At 33.7% G+C, this 22,924-nt stretch overlaps 1 protein-coding gene across 5 annotated transcripts in view; it reads left to right on the forward strand.

Annotated features, from left to right (window-relative positions):
• Positions 1-1,193: 1,193 nt before the first annotated feature.
• LOC109614504 (uncharacterized) overlaps positions 1,194-22,924 on the forward strand; it is an 80,756-nt gene continuing 59,025 nt past the window's right edge. For 2 of the 5 annotated variants that reach the window (XM_059128770.1, XM_059128773.1), the window contains exons 1-2: positions 1,194-2,948; positions 5,310-5,685. The gene's annotated coding sequence lies outside the window, so the exon portion shown is untranslated. The remainder of the gene's footprint in view (positions 2,949-5,309; positions 5,686-22,924) is intronic. The other 3 variants (XM_059128771.1, XM_059128772.1, XM_059128774.1) reach the window with 3 other exon arrangements.

The following is a 22,924-nucleotide window of genomic DNA, read 5'->3' on the forward strand; positions in this document are numbered from 1 at the left end:
TAGACAATGTCCTACTACCGGAAACAGAATCCGTTATATGCTCTAAAACCCAAATTTGGAAAAATAATATTGTGGAGAAATGTTGCTTTAATAATCATAAATATATCTGGAAGTACTGTTAAGATGAAGGGTATAAAAACATTATTCCCAATATTTCGGTAAAAAAACGATCGGCCGAATATGGTGTTTATTTCCATGATTTTTGAAAATGTGGACCCTTTTAAGGGAATTGCATGCAGGAGTTGAACGGTAAATGATCCAAGAAGTTCATGGAAGAGATATTTCAGCTGAAACCGACATGAGTTTATCAGGCTGTGCTTTATTTGAATTCTGTCATTCAACCGTTTACCGAGGAAAGAAGTGATTTCCAAAACCACGAGAAAAGTATTTCTCCCAGTTATTTAAGGGAGGATAACCATTTAGTATTTCTTTAAGATATGCCGACTTTTCCCTTGATCTTTATACATAATCACATCATGAATGTGATTGAAAATATTAAAGCTCGAATAAATCAAAACGCCAACGTATTCATGTAACTTTCAAAAACCAAAATTTCCGCTCCTCAGATCCCATTTACCAATAACGGAAAAATAATTACTCCAATATTGTTTCCTCAGGGCATTTCCACTTTTCCCTCCAGCATTTATCGCAACAAAACCTCAACAAACCCTTTTCAAATTGCGGGGATGAGAATATCACAACATTCCCCCCTGTTTCACAACCACTGTGTATGCATTCTTATTGTGTTTGTGTGTGATTGGCTGTGCCCGTGTCTCTCTGTGTGTGTATGGGTGTATTTCATTCTTCGGAAATTGTTTCTTCTTTTGTTTTGATTATTGTGTGTTTGGTGTGGTCGGTCAGTTGGTTGGCTGGCTGGCTGGTGCATTTCACTGCTGCTTTGTGTTAGACTCTGGTCAAAGAGCGACGAGTAGTGTGTGCTGTGTGGAGTGGAGAGCATATTGGATGAGTGGATACATACAATGAGAGAGTGGTTATTTGTTTTTTTGTGTTGGGGCATTGGGGCTGTTTTTCTGTTGCTCTCACACTCTCTTTGATTTTTCAATCCCTCTCGCAACACATGGTGGCTAACATTTTGCATTTCGGTTTTAATGCTGAGGTTAATGTTATTGTTACGATTGCGGTCGTCGTCGTCGCCACCGACACCGACACCGCTGTCGTCGTCTGTCTGACTTGCATGCAATTTTGTGTTGTTTGTGTCTGTGTGTGGAGTCTCTCTTTGTTTTTGTGCTTAGTCTAACTCTTGCTTTCTTTGCATTATCACTTGTCGGAGGCATTGGGGTTCTTTAGTCTTCAGTTAGCCAGCCAACATGTAATGGTCGCGTATGAGTGTTATTTGGTTTGATGCACGACAACGACGACGACGACTTGCTTGCTTGCCTATCAGCAGTGAGTTTGCGAGTGAGTAAGTGGATGCCTCGGATGTTTATTCGTTGTTGTTGATTTTGTTTTTGTGGATCATCGGTGTCGGTCGGTCGGTCGGTCGGTTGGTTGGTCGGTGGTCGTTTGTTCCTCTGTGCATAGGCTAACTAATAACAATGAGTAAGGCCAGACATTATTGTGTGCGTATGTTTGTCTGTGCGTCTGTTTGTTTGGGGGAACTCTCCTGAATGTGTTCGTGTGCTTGTCTTCCAATGGATGGATGATTGTTTGGATGCATGAATCTGATGGCAATTTTGTGTTTTGTTCTGTTTTGCTGCTGGTGTTATTACTTTTGCCTGCTGATGTTAATGCTGCCGCCTTTATTGTTGCTGCTGCTGCTGTTGGCGCTGTTGTTTGGATAGTTTCATTGCTGGTGGCTGGCTGTTTGGCTTAGCCTAACTTTACTCTTCTGTATACTCTGCCTGCCTGGTGTATGGCTGGTGTTCTGTGTGTCTGTATGTCATCACTGTGGCTGCTGGCTGTCTTGTTGTTGCTTGGCTGCTGTTCATGGTAGTGGTGGTGGCGATGGCGATGGTGGTCGTCTGTGCTGTGCTGTTTTATTTGGCTCGATGGCTCTGACACTGCTTGTGTACTCTTTTTGAAAATAGTTACAAGATGTTCATCGGTGGGTAAAGAACGTCTGGACGGATGATGAACATTGTTCGCAAGTAAAATATCTTTAGACAGCCGGAGGAGAAGAAGAATAACAACAGAATCAAAGCGAATCTCAACTGACATCATCTCCATCGCTCGTGGTCGTCGTTGCCAATCATCCTTCTTCTTCCTCTCGCTCTCTCGTTCTCGTCACTTTGCTTAACTCTGATTGTGTGTGAAAGAATAGCTCTTTTTTCGGATTTCTTTGTTGGTGTAGTTGCTGTTGTCTTCGTTGTTGTTGTGGTACTATATACAATAATGTGTCGTCGCTGTTGAGTACGTACTTACTTACGTTTTAAGTCTTTGTGTTGCCGTTCGGTCGGTCGGTTGGTTGGTTGGTGTACTTTTCATCATCATCATCATCCGCAACTGCATTTGTGAATTCTGTTTTGTGTGAAAATAAAAATAAGAATAAGTAGCAACAACAACTTTAGCAGTTAAAGAGTATTTATCTGTAAGAGCTACCGCGAGTATCGATACGCGGCGGCATTAATAATCCCAACAGTACCGAAAAGAAAATAAAAAGTACAACACCGTACCACACGGTGGCGCATTGTTGGGATTTGTTTGACAAGACCAGAGACTTTCTTCATTGATCCACCACCGTCGTCATCGGCAACAGCATCGCGACGGTTGCGACAGTTGTAACAACTGTTTTCAGCCATTAGCATCTGCAACGGGCAAGCAACACAGCCCACAAATAACTTCTTATACAAAAGTGTTAAAAAATTTTTTGAAACTGAACAAATAAAAAATAAATAATTTTTGAAAAAAAAAATATTTTTAGACAAAAAAAAAGTTAAAAAAAAATTTATTTTGAAAATTCAAAAAAATACGAAGTGACTAAATACAAGGTAAAAATTGTTGGATACTCTAAAATTAAGAAAATGCATGTTTGTGCTCCAAAGTGAAAAATTGCAGTGAAAAACTCTTAAAAATAAAACTTAATTATTTTTTTAAATAAAAAATTTTAATTTAGTTTTCCAAAAATGAAAATTATAAACATAAAAAAAAATATTTTTTTGTGAAAAAAACTCAAAAAAAACTGGAAACAAAATTTTATTGAGAAAAAAATTGTGACGTTGTAAAATTTGGAAAATCTTAAATAAAAATTAAAAAATATTTAAAAAACTATCAAAAAGAAATGAAAAATTAAATTTTTATAAAAAAATCTAATCAAAAACTAAAAAAAAGGAAAACTACATATATTTTTTGTAAAAGATAAAATTAAAATAAAATATTTTCAGTAAAATTACCAAAAAAATATATTTCTTTGTTAAATAAAAGATAACATCAATGAGATATATTTATAAAATAAAAATTTTATAAAAATATTATAATAAAAAATGTGACAATTAATAAAATATGTGTTTATTATATAAAAAATTAAAACAAAAAAAAAATAAAGTAAAATTATAATTTTGTGAAAATAAAAAAATATTACAACTAAAATAAATCTCATTAAAATTAATAAAAATATGTATTCTTATAAAAACAAAAATGAAATGAAGAATTGTGATTTGGATTGGGAATGTAAAAGAATATCAATTGTTTTTATGAAAAATAAAAATTCCAAATAAAATATACTCTATTTTTTTAAAGAGAACTACAGACAATTTTATTAAAAAAAAATAAAATAAAAAAGTTGTTTTAAGAAATATTAAAAACTGATTCAAAATAATAATTAAATAAATATTAAAGACTGGCCCAAAATAATTATTGTGTGTGTTTTTTTTAATTAATTAATTTAATTTTAAAAATTATTATTTAAAAAATAATAATAAAAACTTACAAAAAAATACATGTTTAATTTATACATTATTTTCATGAAAAAATTACAAAAAAAAATATACGCAATTTTATTAAAAAAAAAAAACTATAGACAACTTTATTAAAAAAAAATATATATATATAAAAAAAAGAATTTTTTTAAATATTAAAACTTTGTGAACAATTAAAAATTGGTTTAGAATAATTATTTAACATTTGTGTTTTATTAATTTATATTATTTTTTTAAGAAAAAAATGTTTGCCCAAAAAAATTAAAAAATGTGTATAAAAACTTACATTTCTAGTTACAAAATAAAACAAAAATAGTGAAAAAAATATATATTTTTAGTATATCCAGATTTCATACAAAAATGTACATCTGCTCAAATGTCCTTAAAAACATGTTATAAAAATATTAACTCTTTTTCAAATTTAATGACTTCAAATCAATATTTTTCTTCAAAACTCAACTTTTAATAGACCAAATAAAATTAAACAATAATCAGTGCACCCATCTTTAAACGTTTAAGATAAGAAATTAACCAGAAAAATCTTAAAAACTGAAATAATTTTAAAATATTTTTTTTAAATTTATTTTAAACCAACAATAACCTGAAATTCCATAAAATTCAAACGCCAAATACAACAATATTCCAAGAAAGTTGTTAAAATTTAAAAGAAAAAAAAAACATCAACCACAATACGCCCAAATATAAAACCAAGAATTTCCACAAGCAAGTTGAAATGTCACAGTTAATAAAATAAAACAATAAAACCCAAACAAAAACAGTTGATAACAAAATAAGTTTTATTTTTTCCTGAACGATTTTATGCTCAGCTAAGCCAAGAAACAGCAATAACAACAACAAAACATAAAACAAAATAAATATACATACATACATTTCAAAATACAAACAGACGAGCCACATAAATGGCCCATCGCCATATCATGCTTCTGGTTTTTCGTATGCAAAAATAAGGCAAAAACAAACAAAACAAAAAAAATTGTCTGCAAAAAAAAATAAATAAAAAAACTGAAAAAGTGCTGAAACACCAACGACAACAACAACAACAAAACGTTATAAGAATAATACATATTTTTTATGGTTCTGCTGTTTGAATTACTTGAAAAAAAAACAAAACTTCTTAACTTCCTTCTTCGTTGATTCGTTTTTTTTTTTTTTTTTTTTGCTCGGTTTTCTCTCAACAGCAGTGCTAAAAATACCACCGAACAGCATAAATAACCATGCTCAACAAAGAACCGAAAACTAAGAGTATTCTTTTGCGCCAATAAGAGCATTCTTATCATCACAGCAAACAAGAGAAAAATCCACAATACCACAAGAGTGTGTCTGAGTGTGTCTGAGTGTGTGTGTGTGCGTTTTAAAAGTGAATTTTCCTTATCTAATTTTAATTTTATATTTTTCTCCTTTCTTCTTCAACAGAGAGTAACAGAAACATAAAAGAATTAATGATAATATTGAAAGAAAACATGCAATGACAAAGTGACATAAAACATGAAACAAGCATTTAACAAGAGAAAGTGATATTTTTTCTATACATTAAAAAAAAAACAAAAAAACAGAAAACTATGCTACAAGCAAACAAACTCGTAAATATTTACTTTATACATTCGTAAATCCTGCAAAGAAAAATATATATGTGTGTGAAATCACACACATACATACCAATACCAATAAACATCATACCTGGCATCCGCAGAAATTTATTTTGGAATACGACTTTTTTTAAATAAACAGCAAAGCCAAGAATCTGACTTCCTTCCTATTCGATTATATTTTTTTATCAACATCAACAAAGGTAAGTGTTTTTAACGTAAGAAAAAAAATATCTTTTTTCTTTTAGTAGATATTTACCTCTCTTCATACGAATTTGGAAAATTTAAAAAATTCTTTCAAATTAAAATTACCATAGATTGTGAAATATTGATATTAGCCTGAATAGTTGCAATGTGGTAATTAAATTAATTAATTTACATAAACTTGACTATTGTATACTAGTTTGGTATAAATAATTAAAAAACAATAAAAAATTGAATTTTACAATTTTAAAAAACATAAACTTTTAATAGCCTCCACCTTAGGGTGAAGGAAACATTAGAACCCATTATGACCCACAAATACCAATTGCTAGACATATTCGTCTGAAAATCGGGAGATACCGATGTATGGGGCTATACAAAAACGTGGACCTATACATAAAATGTTTCGCAGCCGGAGCTAGAACCCATTAGGACCCACAAATACAACTTTTTAAAATAATCCACGTAGAGATGGGTCAAAAATCATCAAAATAACGAATATCGAAAGGGTACCGTTATATGGGAGCTATACCAAAACGGGGACTGATATATCTCATTTTCAATCCCAACCATCCTAGACACAATACAAATTGTTCTGCTAAATTTTGACGCTCTACGCCAAATAATGTGGGCTGCATAGTGATTTCAACAGACGGACATCTTTAAATCGATTTAGAATTTTACGCTGATTATGAATATATATAATTTATGGGGTCTACGAAGAATATTTAGGGATGTTACAAACGGAATGACAAACATAATATACCCTACTTTCCAAGGTGAAGATTACAAAAATTTTAAATTCAGGCTAAAATTCTTATTTTTGGTGCTAGAGAAAAGCCTGGAAAATGCTTTTCCAAATGCTATCAAAACTTATCCTCCCCAAAATTTTTCTACAAAGAGTTTCTTATGAAGTATTTATCTAAAGTTTTACAAGTCTCTTGCTAACAAATATTTTTTATCAGAATTTTAGAGAAAAATGATTTTCCGACGGTCTACCTTCAGAAAAATTAAAAGACCAAAAAGACCTTAAAACGAGAAAATGGCCAGATTTAGACTAAGTAATATTCAACTTGTACATGATAACTTCAACCTTCTTCATAACTTTACTCCAACAAAATCCCGACGTATTCATACCCTCCACCCTGGAAAGGAGAATACATTAACTTTGTCATTCCGTTTGTAACATCCCTAAATATTCGTCGTAGACCCCATAAAGTATATATATTCTTGATTTGCATAAAATTCTAAGTCGATTTAACGATGTCCGCATGTCTGCCTGTCCGTCTATCTGTCTGCTGAAATCATGGTACAATTTGTATTGTGTCTAGAGTGGTTGGTATTGAAAATGAGATATATCGGTCCACGTTTTGCTATAGCCCCCATATAAAGGTACATCCCGATTATCGGTATTTTGACCATTTTTGCCACAAAAAATTTTCACGGAGTTGTCTAAAAATTAGTCTTTGTAGGTCATAATGGATTTTAGCTCGTGTGGCAAAACATTGCATGTAAAGGTCCACCTATTGGTATGGGCCCCGTAGAACTATACCTCCCGATATTCGATAATTTCATGATTTTTGCCAATTTTTTCAAGGATTTGTCTAAAAATTGGTATTTGTAGGTCATAATAGGTTCTAGTTTCGGCGGCGAAAAATTGTATATATAGGTCCACGATTTTGTATATAACGGTACCTCCCGATTTTCGGTATTTTGACGATTTTTGCCACATTTTTACCGAATTGTCTAATTATTAGACTTTGTAGGTCATAATGGATTTTAGCTCGTGTGGCGAAATATTGTATGCATAGGTCCGCGTTTTGGTATAGCCCCCATATAACAGTACCTCCCGATATTCGGTATTTTCATGATTTTCGCCACATTTTTTCACGGATTTGTCTAAAAATTGGTATTTGCAGGTCATAACAGGTTCTAGCTTCGGTGGCGAAACATTGTATATATAGATCCATGTTATAGATATAGATCCGGTACCTGCAGATATGCGATATTTTAATCATTTTTGCCTCATATTTTAACGGATTTGCTCAGAAATTGGTATTTTTAGTTCGTAATGGGTTCAAGGCCGTGTGGCGAAACATTGTATGTATAGGACCACGGTTTGGTATAGCCCCCATATAACGGTACTTCCCGATATTTTGACGATTGTCGCCACATTTTTCTACGGATTTGGTATTATAAAAATTATAAAAAAAATTGGTATTTGTAGTTGGTATGGGTTCTAGTCCTGTCGCAGAACATAGAATATCTAGTTCTACGTTTTCCTATAGCACACATACATATAACGATACTAACCGATATTCTCTGTTTTCAAAATCCTAGTCACATTTACTCACATAATTGTTTCAAAATTGGTATTTTAGAAGATTTGATAGATGACAATCCTTGAAGTATAAAATTGTCCATAGAGGATCCTGTTTTGGTATGGTCTCATCCAATTTATGTTTTTTTTTTTTTCATAAGTTTAACCTCATTATCCAAACGGTCTTACTGGTATATAAAGTTTAAGGTGAAACACGCTTGAATTCAGATACTTATATATAACAAGTAAGCAAAGGCTACAGTCGAGCGGGGCCGACCGTTGAATACCCTACAACACTATAATAAAAGATACAGCTTATATGGGCGAGATACTCGAAAGAATTCCACAAGATATTGTGACAAATAATAAAAGAAAACCATCAGGTTTCGTTCTCTAATTTTCGAATAATAGCAACTTAAACTAATTTGCTCATTTCCAATTTATTGGTAATTAAATTGTCTTCCTTGATCTGGAATCAATATTTCCCAAAGACCTATAATCTCTCAGAAGTGGCAAAAGATTAACATTTATTATTGGTTTTTGACTGAAACGCATCTATATGAGATATAGACATTTCACTATATTCTTCAACGAAATCAGCGTTAACGAAATAGTCAGAAGTGCTTCTTTCCTGTATTTGTGAATTCTGCAAAAAGTCACTGGAATGGACATTTTCGTATTTTGTCTACAAAAGTTGGCAAACTATTTCACACATTGAATATTTTGAGATGGCCATCCAAAACTGCTTGGCTTTTGCAATGTCCGGTAACCTCCATTCAAATGCGCGTGAGGATCGGGCGATAATTACGACCTTCTGACAATTTTGCAGTTTTTTGGTCCATTTCAACCCCTAAATATATGGCGATCATCTCCAAAAAGAGTAGGCTTCTATTCTGACCCTCATCTTATCCCCATGCAAAATTTCCTATGGATCGGGCCATAAATGCGATCTGTATATGATATCCTGATATCCTAACTACTTAGTTTTGTTAGCTGTAGAAAAATTACCAAATGTTTAATTCAAAATGAAAATATGCCAGAAATGTAACAAAATTGAAAAAAAAAATAAGAGAAAATGTTACAAAATCAATATTTTCATCTTTAGAGAGATATTTTTATGCGATTTTTTAGACGTTTTTTTCTTTTCTGCCAAGAGGCCATTCTAAATTAATGAGAACTGTCGAAATCAGTTCAGCCGTTCTCGACATATAAGAGATCTTTCAAGCATATCTTCTTTGATAGACATATATATCGCACATATTTTGCTATATATCCGTTTTGTTGGATGTTAACATCAATGTAAAGATCAGGAGTAACCTTGTCTTAGCTTTGTGATTTCGCCGCGATTTAAAATATTCGCGGTTTAATGAAAAATTTTGAATTTTTTCAACACAAAAGATATGGTCTATTTTACCCGCTAAATATAGCGACCTGTATAGCTACTGCAAAATCCGACATTTTTTCAGTATTTGGTCCATTTCAACCCCTAAACATTTGGCGATCATCTCCAAAAGAAATAGGGTTCTATTCTGACATTAACCCCACCTACATTTTAAATTTCGTAAAAATCGGGCCATAATTGCGACCTGTAGAGTGATTACAAATTAACATGGACAGACGGACAGACAGACGGACGGACATACATAGCTAGATCGACTTAGCTCGGCGAGCTAGGAAGATCCATATATACTTTCCTATATGGGAAACCAATATTTCGAGGTGTTACATAATTTTTGGCCCAATCAAACTTATAATACCCCCAACACATAGTGTTGTAGGGTATAAAAATTAGGATTCGAGCTGATTTTCAGTAATAGGAAAATGCTAGGAATAGAGTAGTTTCAAAATTCTATCAATACCAATAATTTTCCAAAAAATTTTGAAAAAAGAATTTTCTAGATTTAACTTAAGCATTTTTCTATCCTGATCAGTTTGACATATTTTTGCGTCCAGTTAATTATAACTGAATATTTTACCGTGATAGAGGGTGGACACACACACACACATCTTGATATTATATGAACCTAAGAAATGTAAAACTTCAGAAAGGTAGGACTAATTGCCACGTAAATTTGTTATATTTGCTAATGAAGTATTTATCTAAAGTTCTACAAGTCTCTTGCTAACAAATATTTTTTATTAGAATTTTAGAGAAAAACGATTTTCCGACGGTCTACCATCAGAAAAATTAAAAGACCAAAAAGACCTTAAAACGGGAAAATTGTCAGCTTTAGACTAAGTAATATTGAACTTGTACATGATAACTTCAACCTTCTTCATAACTTTTCTCCAACTTACTTCTACAAAATCCCGACGTATTTATACCCTCTACCGTGGAAAGGAGAATATATTAACTTTGTCATTCCGTTTGTAACATCCCTAATATTTGTCCGTCTGTCTGTCTATTGAAATCACGGTACGGCCGACATTATTTGACGTAGAGCGTCAAAATTTAGCAGAACAGTTTGTATTGTGTCTAGGGTGGTTGGTATTGAAAATGAGATATATCGGTCCACGTTTTGCTATAGCCCCCATATAAAGGTACACCCCGATATTCGGTATTTTGACGATTCTTGCCATATTTTTTTCACAGAGTTGTCTAAAAATTAGCCTTTGTAGTTCATAATGGATTTTAGCTCGTGTGGCGAAACATTGTATGTAAAGGACCTCCTTTTGGTATAGGCCCCATATAACTATACCTACCGATATTTGATAATTTCATTATTTTTGCCAAATTTTTTCAAGGATTTGTATAAAATGATACTTGTTGGTCATAATTGCTATTAAATACGATGGCGAAAAATTGTATGTATAGGTCCACGATTTTGTATAGCCCCCATATAACGGTACCTCCCGATAATCGGTATTTTGATGATTCTTGCCACATTTTTTCACGGATTTGTCTAAAAATTGATATTTGTTTGTCATAACGGGTCCCTGTACGTGTGGCAAAACATTGCATGTATAGGTCCACTTTTGGTATAGCCCCCATGTACCTCCCGATATTCGGTATTTTGCTGATTTTCGCCACATTTTTTCACGGATTTGTCTAAAAATTGGTATTTGCAGGTCTTAACAGGTTCTAGCTTCGGTGGCGAAACATTGTATATATAGATCCATGTTTTGATTTTGCCACCATATACCGGTACCTGCAGATATGCGATATTTTAATCATTTTTGCCTCATATTTTAACGGATTTGCTCAGAAATTGGTATTTTTAGTTCGTAATGGGTTCAAGGCCGTGTGGCGAAACATTGTATGTATAGGACCACGGTTTGGTATAGCCCCCATATAACGGTACTTCCCGATATTTTGACGATTGTCGCCACATTTTTCTACGGATTTGGTATTATAAAAATTGGTATTTGTAGTTGGTATGGGTTCTAGTCCGGTCGCAGAACATAGAATATCTAGTTCTACGTTTTCCTATAGCACACATACATATAACGATACTAACCGATATTCTGTGTTTTCAAAATCCTAGTCACATTTACTCACATAATTGTTTCAAAATTGGTATTTTAGAAGATTTGATAGATGACAATCCTTGAAGTATAAAATTGTCCATAGAGGATCCTGTTTTGGTATGGTCTCATCCAATTTATGTTTTTTTTTTTTTTTTTTTTTTTTCATAAGTTTAACTTCATTATCCAAACGGTCTTACTGGTATATAAAGTTTAAGGTGAAACACGCTTGAATTCAGATACTTATATATAAAAATGTTTCCTTTACCCTAAGGTGGAGGGTGTTACAAGTTCGACCCGGCCGAACTTAATGTTTTTTTACTTGTTTTAAACAACAATAGGGATATACAAGATATGAAAAAGACCCATTTCTATTAAGGTATTCGAAATTAATTGTCCTCAATTATTCATGACAGGAAGAATGATCACTCAAGGAAAATGCTTTCTGTGAGAACAAAATTCTGCGTGGAATTCCTAATAATCAATTGCAGGACTGCGTGAAAATGCTAATAATCAGTTGCACAACACCACATAAATTACACATATGATGCCTGAGTTTCAAGATTCCAACAGCCAAATGCTTTGCGACATGTGGTATATGCAAGGGTTGCTTTATAAGCCCATGAATTAAATGGATATAAAATAAAAGAAATCCAGAAATCCATTTTTCGTAAAATATTCGTCAAGTCAATTCGCAAAAAAAAAACATTATTAAAAATTTTGAAAATATAATACTACTAATATAGTCCCAAAAACTATTTCTAACAGAAAATCATTATTCAGAGTAGAGTACTAGATGATTGTGAGGAGATTTTTCACAAAAATTAACTTTTTTTTCTACATTGAATTTTTATTAGTTACATTTAAATAGTATGAGAAAAATTTAAATATTTCATAATAAAATGTATTTTTTATTATATTCATTATTATATTCAAAATATACATATATTAATTAAATTTTTATAAAATACATACTCCCACGTTGATATCTAAATTTAACTATTACATACCCGGTAGTCTAGGCGCAAATTTAGAGTCATTGGCATCTATGTGGATTCGACACATGTGGCCATATGCAGGATATCAACTGGGTGAATGGACTGTGACAGCCGGTGTGTCATTTACCTTAAATCATACAACAACACCAACAACAACAAAATATGCAAATTCTTAACAAAATGTCAACTGCTCTCAATAAAACAGACTGATGTATTACTAGGATGCTGCACTCTCATAGACGAAGATCGGGTCCATCAGCTTTCTGTCATTGACGTTAGTCGCAACAAAAAAGGGGTCAATGACTTTTCCATGTTGCTACTTTTCGTTGGATAGAAATTATTTTTAATTAAGATCCCATAATTATGGATGACAATAAATCACCAGAAAAAAAAATTAAGGAAAATTAAGTATTTTTTGTTATTTTTGTCTTTTCCTCATGCCGTTACATTTGTTATTGTCCCAGCGAAATATGCTACAGATGGACAGCCAGAAAGAAATATATATTTAATTATGGTAACTCATCAATCAAATAGAATTATTTGCATTGACGGCAAACAAAAGCAGCAGCAGCAGCAACAACAAAAGATTTTCATATTTCCACAAATCTAGCCCAGCAGCTGCTTGCATTTGGAGAGGGGTTTGGTCGGAGGAACAGATGGTGCATAAATGTAAAAAAAGTGAAAGTCATAAAGTTAAGGATTGTCATAATTTTCTTGAAAAAATATTTTGCATTGTTTATTTATTTTATTTGAAATATTTTTATTGAGAAATAAAAAATGCCCGAGACGAATGGAAGAGGGGAGAAAAGAAAATAAATAATAAAAATCCGACGCAGACGGATTGTGAAATTATGACACTTTTGTGGTGGAGTCCAATGCAAGGTGCAGTCCATTAAATGCATGGTCGTTTTTAAATTGGAGATTTTTTAAGAAACGTTAAACTTTGAAAGCACCTGATGAGGTAGGATTTTTAAAAATGTTATCTGTTACACTTACGAAGAGAAAAATTAAAAAGAACAAGTAAAAATGCATCTATCTTTTTATACCCTCCATCATTCGGAAGGAACTTGAAAATTTTCAAGATAAAAAATCCGTCGAAATGAAAACCTTTGTTTGGGGCCTATACGAAGATGTGGTGCTGCATAGGATTTTTTTTTTTTTTGTAGTAACGGTTCCGAACTTTAAATACGAAATTTGAAACAATTCCGGTGAATATTATCGCTTATATCATCAAAATGCCGAATAAAGGGAGTTACCGTTGTATGGGGGCTATACAAAGCCGTTGACCTGTATAGACAATTTTCCGTCCAAGGTTGTAGTACCCATTCCGCATTTCAAATACGAAATTTGAAACAATTCCGGTGAATAATACCGCTAAAATCATGGAAATACCGAATATCTGGAGGAAGCATTATATGGGTGCTATACTAAAACCTGGACCTATATAGACAATTCTCTTCCAGGGGGTTAAGTACTCAGAGGGTACTCTTTGTGTGAATTTTCGGACATTTCCATTGAAACATTGCGCTAAAGTTCGAATTGGTCACCTTTGGCACGAATTATGGCCTTCAAATGGCCAATGCAACAGTTACACGCTGCCCGAATGTTGCTCTGCGGTATTTTGGCCCATTCCCAGCGAAGCGCTTGCTTGAGGTGATCGACATTTTTTAGTGCCAACCTTGCTTTCCAAAATACTCCAAACAGCGAGGAACCTCATTTTGTAACCATTCTTGGCTGGCGTGTTGAGTCCAAGGTCTGCGGCAAAAATGTTTGCGTGTCCAAGGCTTTAATACACCCTCCAGAATATTTTCGCAATAATATTCGGCATTTATTCTGATGCCACGGTCGATATATACGAGCAGAGAGCGACCATCGGCTGTTATGGCGGCCCACACCATCACAATGGCCGGCGATTGAGTTCTGGTGGCCAACCGAAAGTGCACATTTTCAGCTGACCTCTTTGGCAAGTAAACTCGATCATTTTGTTTGTTTACAAACTGCTGGGCAACGAATGTTTTCTCATCGGAGAAAAAAAAATCGGCTGTTCGCCACTTTCGGCTAAGCGAACCAACTCTTTAGCTCTTTTGAGTCTTTTTTCTTTCTGTTTTTACCCCGAGCTCATCTTTCAATATTTGCCGAATGGAATATTGCGATATGTTCAGCTCACGACGGGGGTTTCGATCAATTCGCTTTATTACTTTTCGAACCATTTCTGCTGATGTTGCTGTTTTCTTCCTCCACTTCCTTGACATCGGGCTACACTACCAGTATCACGGTAACGATGGTTAGGTCTAAAATTGTAATTTCGATGAGCATGTGTTCCCTTTTCCTTTATCTTCATTGCCTACAACTTGGGTCTGATTGTAATCCTCGCTCCTACCTTTTTTCCAAAAAAGACCCTTGTAATAACCTTGACTAAATATTCTTGTAAACACATTGAGATTGTATTGGCTATTTTAAAAAAAAAAAAACTACTTCTTTCAATTGACAGCTGACCTCATCTCGGTAAGTAACCACAAAAGGCTCATAAAAGACACACACACACTCATAGTCTCACAAAGAAAACTGCATTCCCCACCTCTCCGAAATTGGAATGCTCCAAAACACATCTTGTGGAGAGGATGGTTCTTCTTTTTTTGACAATTTTCCAAAAATCATTTACTCTTCCACTTGATGGGCTTCTCTCCTGAATTTTCGATGAAGAAATACGAAAAAGCCATGAATCCATAGATGGTCAAATGCGAGCCAAACGAAAAAAAAAACAAAAGGAAAATTACCAAAAAACAACACAACAACAATAGAATGGCATTAGACAGAACAAAAAGAAGAAGACGGACCAAACCCAATGGTCCGTGCTGCTGCTGCTGTATCTGCTTCTGACGATGATGCTGTGCAACATTTGTTCGTCAATTTTTGTTGTTTTTGCTGCTCTTGTTGTTGGCCACAGTAGTTCTGGCTGTTCTTGTCGTTGAGAACTAGTCGTTTTTTGTTTGTTTTTGTTTTAATGATGGCCACTAGAAAAGTGCTGTCCGTTATTGTTGTTGTTCATCTTTGCCTTGTTTTTGTTGCTGTTTCTTATGGATTTCAAGCACACATTGCCGAATTTTGTTATTTTCTTGGCTTAGTGCCAATTGGAATGTTTGAACAGCAGCAGCAGCAGCCACCAGCAAAGCAAAAACAACCACAGCAACAGCACTCAATAGCACCCAACAAGGGAGGGAAAAAAGCATCAACAAAGTATTGTTGTTATTGCTGTTTTTGGTTCATCATCATCTTCTTCGTTTTGGTACTTTTTTTGGCGCTCACCACCAAAAGAGGCCAAATAATTTGCAGGCACAACAACTTAAAAGCCACCATGCCCAAATAACCAGCCAAACCAACCTACTTGGTTATTTATAAATGTGTTTTTTGGGGGGAAAACACTTGCATTGTTCAGTGGCCACCAGGGTCTGATTGGAAAAGAAGGGAAATGGGTCCATATAGATACATACACAGGAGGCCTAAGTTCTCACAAAGAAAGGTGTTCAGTGGAAAAATACTCGGTATGAAAAAAAAAAAATAGAATTCAAAACATTTCAGAGGTCTTCAGTCCGAAAATACGTCGGCCTAAAATATACCTTTGAGGGATTTTTCTCTCTTAGAGGTCTTTTGGGCATAGAAAATTTGATCTTCTGCTTTCTAAAACTATGAGAAAAAAGAATGGACTCTGTGGCGTATGATTGACGTCATAACATGTACGTCCTCTTTTAACCATGTGCCGTATGGGTCACGTTATAACGCATACATCATAATGGTACATAGAAATATACATTGGTGGATAACTTTCACAAAGGAAGGAGAATAACATTTGGTGAGGCACACGAAACAGACATCATGGGAAAATTAAAAAATACGCATCCGATAAATGTTTTCCATTCAACGAAAATATTCTGAAACCACTATTAAAATTTTGAAACAGCTATTACTACTCCAGATCTTTTAAAATTTTTCATTCCGAAAATACCTCAAAAAAGGCTTCAGTCTAAAAATACCTTTGATAGATTTTAGTTCTCCAGATTTTTTGTACAAATAAGACAGTTTAATAGCCTTTCATAGGTCTTAATTCCGAAATAAGATTTAGATCTCAAAATAATTTCGGGAGGTTTTCTATTCATAAAATACCTTGTAAAGGATTTTTGTGCATTAAACATTTGACTTTCTGCTCTCTAAATTTATGAAGAACAAGAATGATCTATGTGGCGAATAATTGACACCATAATGTACACGGCCTCTTGGAAGCATTTGGCGTATAAATCATGTCATAACTTATACGTCACTTGATATATCGATACATACATAGAAGGACAACTTTCACTAAGGAAACTGAAATATAGATGGTGATACCTACCAAAATCCAATGCAGATATTATGGAAAAAAGATAAAAATACGCACCATAAAAATGTTTTCCACTCAACGAAAATATTTTAGGAACAAAGAAGAGAAGATTTCAAAAAAATCTTCACTCCAAAAAACCTTTGAGGGATTTTTTACCTACAAAATTTTATTTAGAGGTCTTATGTGAATAGACGACCTTAATGGCCTTCTGCTCTCTAAACGTCACTTGATATATCGATACATACATAGAAGGACAACTTTCACTAAGGAAACTGAAATATAGATGGTGATACCTACCAAAATCCAATGCAGACATTATGGAAAAAAGATAAAAATACACACCATAAAAATGTTTTCCACTCAACGGAAATATTTTAGGAACAAAGAAGAGAAGATTTCAAAAAATCTTCACTCCGAAAAACCTTTGAGGGATTTTTTACCTACAAAATTTTATTTAGAGGTCTTATATGCATAGACGACCTTAATGGCAATCTGCTCTCTAAAACTATTTGAAAGAAGAAGACCTCATAGTGTGTACGTCCTCTTAGAACCATGTGTCGTATATGACACGTCATAACGTAATTGTCGTCGTATTCGTATTCTTTTACAAAAAATGAATAACAAAATTGTGTATCGGATATTATGGAAAAAGAATAAGGTTTTCACGTCGTTCTATTTTTTCTAATACGGATCCTTTCTAAGAATCCTCATAAAAATATTGGATCTACAGAATATATTTGAGAGATCTTATATCCACAGAATACCTATGAGACTTTTTAGTAGCTTTCTGGATTTTAAAACTATTTAAAAGGGAAGCAGAATGAAATATGTGACGTATGATTCACGCCATAACGTATACATCACCTTGGATCAATGCGGCGTATAAGTTACGACATAATGTATACGTTAAATGGAACTGCATTTATTTTTGTTTTTCTGTTAACAACTCTAAAACATTTCTGTAGACAGATGACTTTTTCGGTGGTTCTTCATGTAGAAGACCTATGCAAGATTTTGCAAAGACAGAAATTTCTTCTGTCACAAAACTTAATTCTTTAGACCTATAGACCATTCAACTGCACTTTTATTGGCATTAGACCTTTCTCAGGTCTTCCACGTGCAAAAGACCTTTCATTGAAGAACTGAAGAAAAAAACACCCTAAAGGAACTTTCAAGGTTTTAGTAAAGACAGAAGAACTCTCAAATATCTTTTACAGATAAAAGACTTCTTAAAGGTCTTCTTTAGAAAGAAAGTCTGAACGAGGAACCCTCTAGACAAAAAGACAATAAGTTAGAATCTTTATGCGGACTTTGAAAACAAGAGACTTGAGGGCCTTCTGATAAAAATGACATTCAATGAACTTCTGTAGATATATAAATGGTTGAAGATCTTTTTTACCCTTGAAAGACTTCTTCTGACTATGAAATACGTTTAAAGGTATTTTGTCTTTCAAAGATCTTTGAACAGAGCTCTGCCTTCCGAAATTATTTAAGAGTATTCGCTCTGCATAATATTTTAAAACGCCTTTCCAATATAGAAGACCTCTTAATGCCACATAGAGTATGTATAACATTCAAATGGCTTTCTCCCTATAGAAGGTTATTTAAAGGTTATTTCTCTTTATAATACAAACTGACCCAGTACCCGTTACTGGAACATAAATTTACCAACCTAATAATCCACAAAAATACCTCAGAAACAAAACTGGTTCTCGCATTCCAGAAAACATCAATTTCTACCAAAAATACAAAAATCTAAAATCTACTAAAATCTGGAAATTTAGGGCTTTTTAGTACATTTATAGTTCAAATTTCCAAAGAAATATTTAGTACAACCATTCTTCACCCCATCAGCGTTCCTTATTCTAAATTTCCAAGTTCTAGCTCTATCCCTTCCCCAAAATACCAATTTTAATACCTTTCGTACTTATTAAGTATGTATTTCCAAATCAATCTCCATATAGCAACCCCATCGCAAAACAAGAAACTCTTATAGATTTCCCACTTTATTTCTTCTCCAAATACCAAATTTAGTACCATTTAGTACTGTTTCAGAAATTTTTTCCATACACCACCTCCAAATATACACCCTAAACACAAACAATGGCCCTAATGCCAAATGTCATACTTTAAGTACTACCCTTTCAGACAATACCAAATTTAGTACTTTTTAGTACTTTTAGTATACTTACAGATCAAAGTTCTAAAAACCCAGTCCCATCCCATCTCTTACATACCAACATTGACCCATATGTAAAATTTCAAGTTTCTAACTTCAGCCCATTCGCCTGGGCATTGGATCCCTCGATCAGTCATTTATTGAACTATTTTCAAAATACATGTTTCGAAATGAATGAATTAAAATGATTCTTAATCATAAACGAATACAAATACAGAGACAATTTACACATATTAACCTTGATCTTGACTTCAGCTTTCATATACATTTTTAGGAAAAAAATCTGTTCACGGATTCTACATTACATCAATTACTAACACACTGCTACTTTTTTATGTATATACATGTTACAAATATCTTCTATAGATCTCCATTCAAATTCTTTTTATAGAAAATCTCTAACACATATTCTGCTAATAGAAGATGATTATAGTTGATGTTCACACGACACTTTTATGGAATGGTTTGCTTCAATTGGATTATGACGTATACGTTATGACGTTACTTATACGTCACAGACTTCCATTAGGTCGTCATACGTCACATATTGTATTTAATTTCCTCTCTGTAACAGAAAGAGTGCCCTTTTGAGACCATAATTTCATTTCTTAAATCTATTTCCCAGAAAAAGAATTTTTGATGGGATTGAAATGTTATTTCCACCAATTTCATTGTTTTTTTCTGCTTGTTTTCTTTATTCAAAAAAAGCCAGCCAAGAGCTCTGCCAAAATTCACAAGACTTTGCCATGCTGTTGATTTGTTGTGGTCTAAATTTAGTATAAACATTGTGGTTTCTTTATTTGCCCTCCCCTTTCTGCCGAGATTTGGTCATTATGGTAGCTTCCTCTTCCCAATATTTTGTTATACTTCTAGACCAAATGACTGACTGGCTGACTGATCCAATAAAATCATTTCATAAATAAATGTAAATTTATGAACTTTTTTTGATGAGCTCACTGCTGGCGATGTTTTCATTTTGGTCTAGGGAAAATTGTTGTTTTTTCTTTATTGTTCTGAAAAACCTTGAAAAAGAATGGTTCAACATTCATTGGTATTTCTTAAAAATATATTTGAAATAGTATTTCTTTTTCTTTGGTCTTCGTCCCACATCGGGCAATGGCAAATTGTGGTGGTGATTAATTCACCAGGGATTTATAAAGCATGGATATTTTTAAATCTGTGGTTCAGCAGCATACACCATGCAAGCAGCAGCAAAAAAAAAACAATTCTTCTTTATCGTAAAATTTATAAAAAAAAACCAACACAATACTTCGAATGTTAAATGGCATTTATAAATGAATGTTAATGTGGGGGGCAGCAGCGGTCGGAAGGGATGGCATTCTTTGCAATGTTCCATCATCATCATCGTTGGCACCACCACCGCAAAACCAAAATCCAAGCAGCCCACAAAAGAATGGGCATCGGATGACGAAGAGGCAAAACCTCAATAACAAAATGCCACAGAATCTTTAATAACAGAGGAGCAGTTCCATAGAGGGCGAGTGCGAGCGCGGGATTGCATGAGGCCATGCTGCTGATAATAAGGCCGATGGCTATGTACGAAATATATATTGTCACAGTAATAATGACGTTATTATTTTATTTTCCCCTTTGCGGCCACAATATTCGAAGAGTCAATGATATAATTATTGCTGTAGAGAAAGAAGTTGAGAGCATTTCGAAAAAAGGAGAAGATTACTTAAAGGTCGAATTGTAATAATCTTCCCCATAAGAGAGAGGTGGATTTTCCATTCCACCTCCACATGATTAGCAATCAATATATCATTGATTTCCATATTGACACAATTCCAATGAAACAACGTAAATATTCTCCTTTTTGTTGCGCAAAAATCAAGAACAAAACGTAACTTTAACAACGCTTTGACGCAACGAATGTTTTTTCTTCTTCTTTTGAATACTTTGGCAATGCTTATGAATGGTTTGCTAATTATTGCGTATTAGGTTATGGTAATACTGCCACTAATGATATTCTTGTTATTGTTGTCGTTGTTGGCTTTGCAGTGGTTCAATTATCATCAAGATGTTGGTACATACATACACACACATACATATATTATTGGCAAATTTTTGAAGCAGGGTAGACCGAGAAAAAATTTCGAAACTTTGTACAAATCCTTTTAACATCAGAAACGTGTTACAAGGGGCCACTAAATTCTTACCCCCGAGAAATGTCAAAATTTTTGCAATTTTTTATATATATATATATATATATATATATATTTTTTTTTTTTTTTTTTTTTTTTTTTTTTTTAAAAAAAAAATGAAAATTCGAAAATTGAGTTTTTGCGAAGGCACCGACCTTCACATGCTCTTTTATCAAAAGGAATTGGTAAATATTCTGTCTACTGAAGACTTGTAGGATCTGCTAGGACTTATGTCCATGGAACATATATTGAAGATCCTCAGTTTATAAAATATCGGCTGCAATGCAACACCTATTAAGGGCATTCACACTGCATAGAAGACCTTTCAAAGTTCTCCTCTCCATAATATTTTTGGAAAAAGTATGCAAATTCATGCTGGGATTTGAGTTTTTTGCAAACATCGATGCTCGTCATGCTCTTCTGTCGCCTGCTAGGGACTTATATCTATGGAATGCATATTCAAATCCTCTGTTTATAAAAATCCCCAAAAATATCGGCCGTAATGCAACACCTATTAAGGCCTTTCAAAGTTCTCCTCTTAAATCCTTTTAATATCTTGTCTCTCAAGAAGACTTTCAAAAATCTTCTCTACATACGAGGAGATCTCTTTTTCTTCATATAAGATCTTTAAAGGGTCTTCTGTCTCTAAAAATGCTCTGAGAATGATTCTTTCAAAGTTCTCCTCTCCATAAAAGTCCTTTTAAGATCTTATCTCTCAAGAAGACTTTCAAAAACGTCTCTACACAGGAAGAGATCTCTTTATTTACATACAAAACCTTTAACGATTCTTCTGTCTTTAAAAATTCTCTGAGAGTTACTCGATATTTAGAAATTCTCTGGGAAATATTGTATCTAAAATCTATAAAAATTTGCAGTAGGATCATTACTGCAACTTTTCCATCTGTAGAATCGCCCTTGATGGGTCCTTTGTCTTCAGAACATATCTGAGAGAACTTCAGTGTAGAGACTCCGTTAAAGACATTTAAAAAGTCTTATCTCCCTAAATGATACGTAATTCTTAGCCCTCGTCTCTCAAAAATAGTCCTTTCAGAGTTCTTCTCTCCAGGGAAAGACTTTTTAAGGTCAGCTACCAATAGAAGACTTTTAAAAACCTCCACTTCATAGAAAAAGCCCCTCTGCTCAAACAAGCTTTTCTTACGACTTTCGTCACTAAAAGTATTCTGCCGGTTCTTTTACCTTTAAAAGATCTCTGAAATGCATTCCTTCTATGGAATACCATCTAAACGTCTTCTTCCCCTATATGACCTGTTGCAACTTTTCTCAGAAGATCTCTGAAAAAAACGTTTGCCTATAGAAGACCCATCTAGAGTTTCTCTTCATTTTAAGGGCCTTATCTCCTTAAATAGTTCGTAAAAGTTCTTCTCTCCATAAAATACCTAGATAATAAAGTTTTCTGACGGCAGGCCTCATAAAGGTCTCCTCATCGCTCATCTCCCAATAGAAGGGCTTTTCAAGTCCTCCTCCCATGAACTTTTTAAGGTCTGATCTCAATAGAAGATCTTAAAAATCTCTTTCCCATTGAAAAAAGGTCCCTTTCTTCAAACAAGGCTTTATAAAAGCATTCCGAGAGTTATTTTATCTTAAACAGTTCTCCATAAGAGATTCTTTCTACAAAACAACTTCTTAACGTCTTATTCTTCTGTTTCAACTGTTGGAACTTTTCTATATATAGGAGCTACTTTGAGAGGACCCTAACTACAAGAGAACTCTGAGAG

Source organism: Musca domestica, unplaced genomic scaffold (genome assembly GCF_030504385.1).
Source record: "Musca domestica strain aabys unplaced genomic scaffold, Musca_domestica.polishedcontigs.V.1.1 57, whole genome shotgun sequence".
Taxonomy (NCBI): Eukaryota; Metazoa; Arthropoda; class Insecta; order Diptera; family Muscidae; genus Musca; species Musca domestica.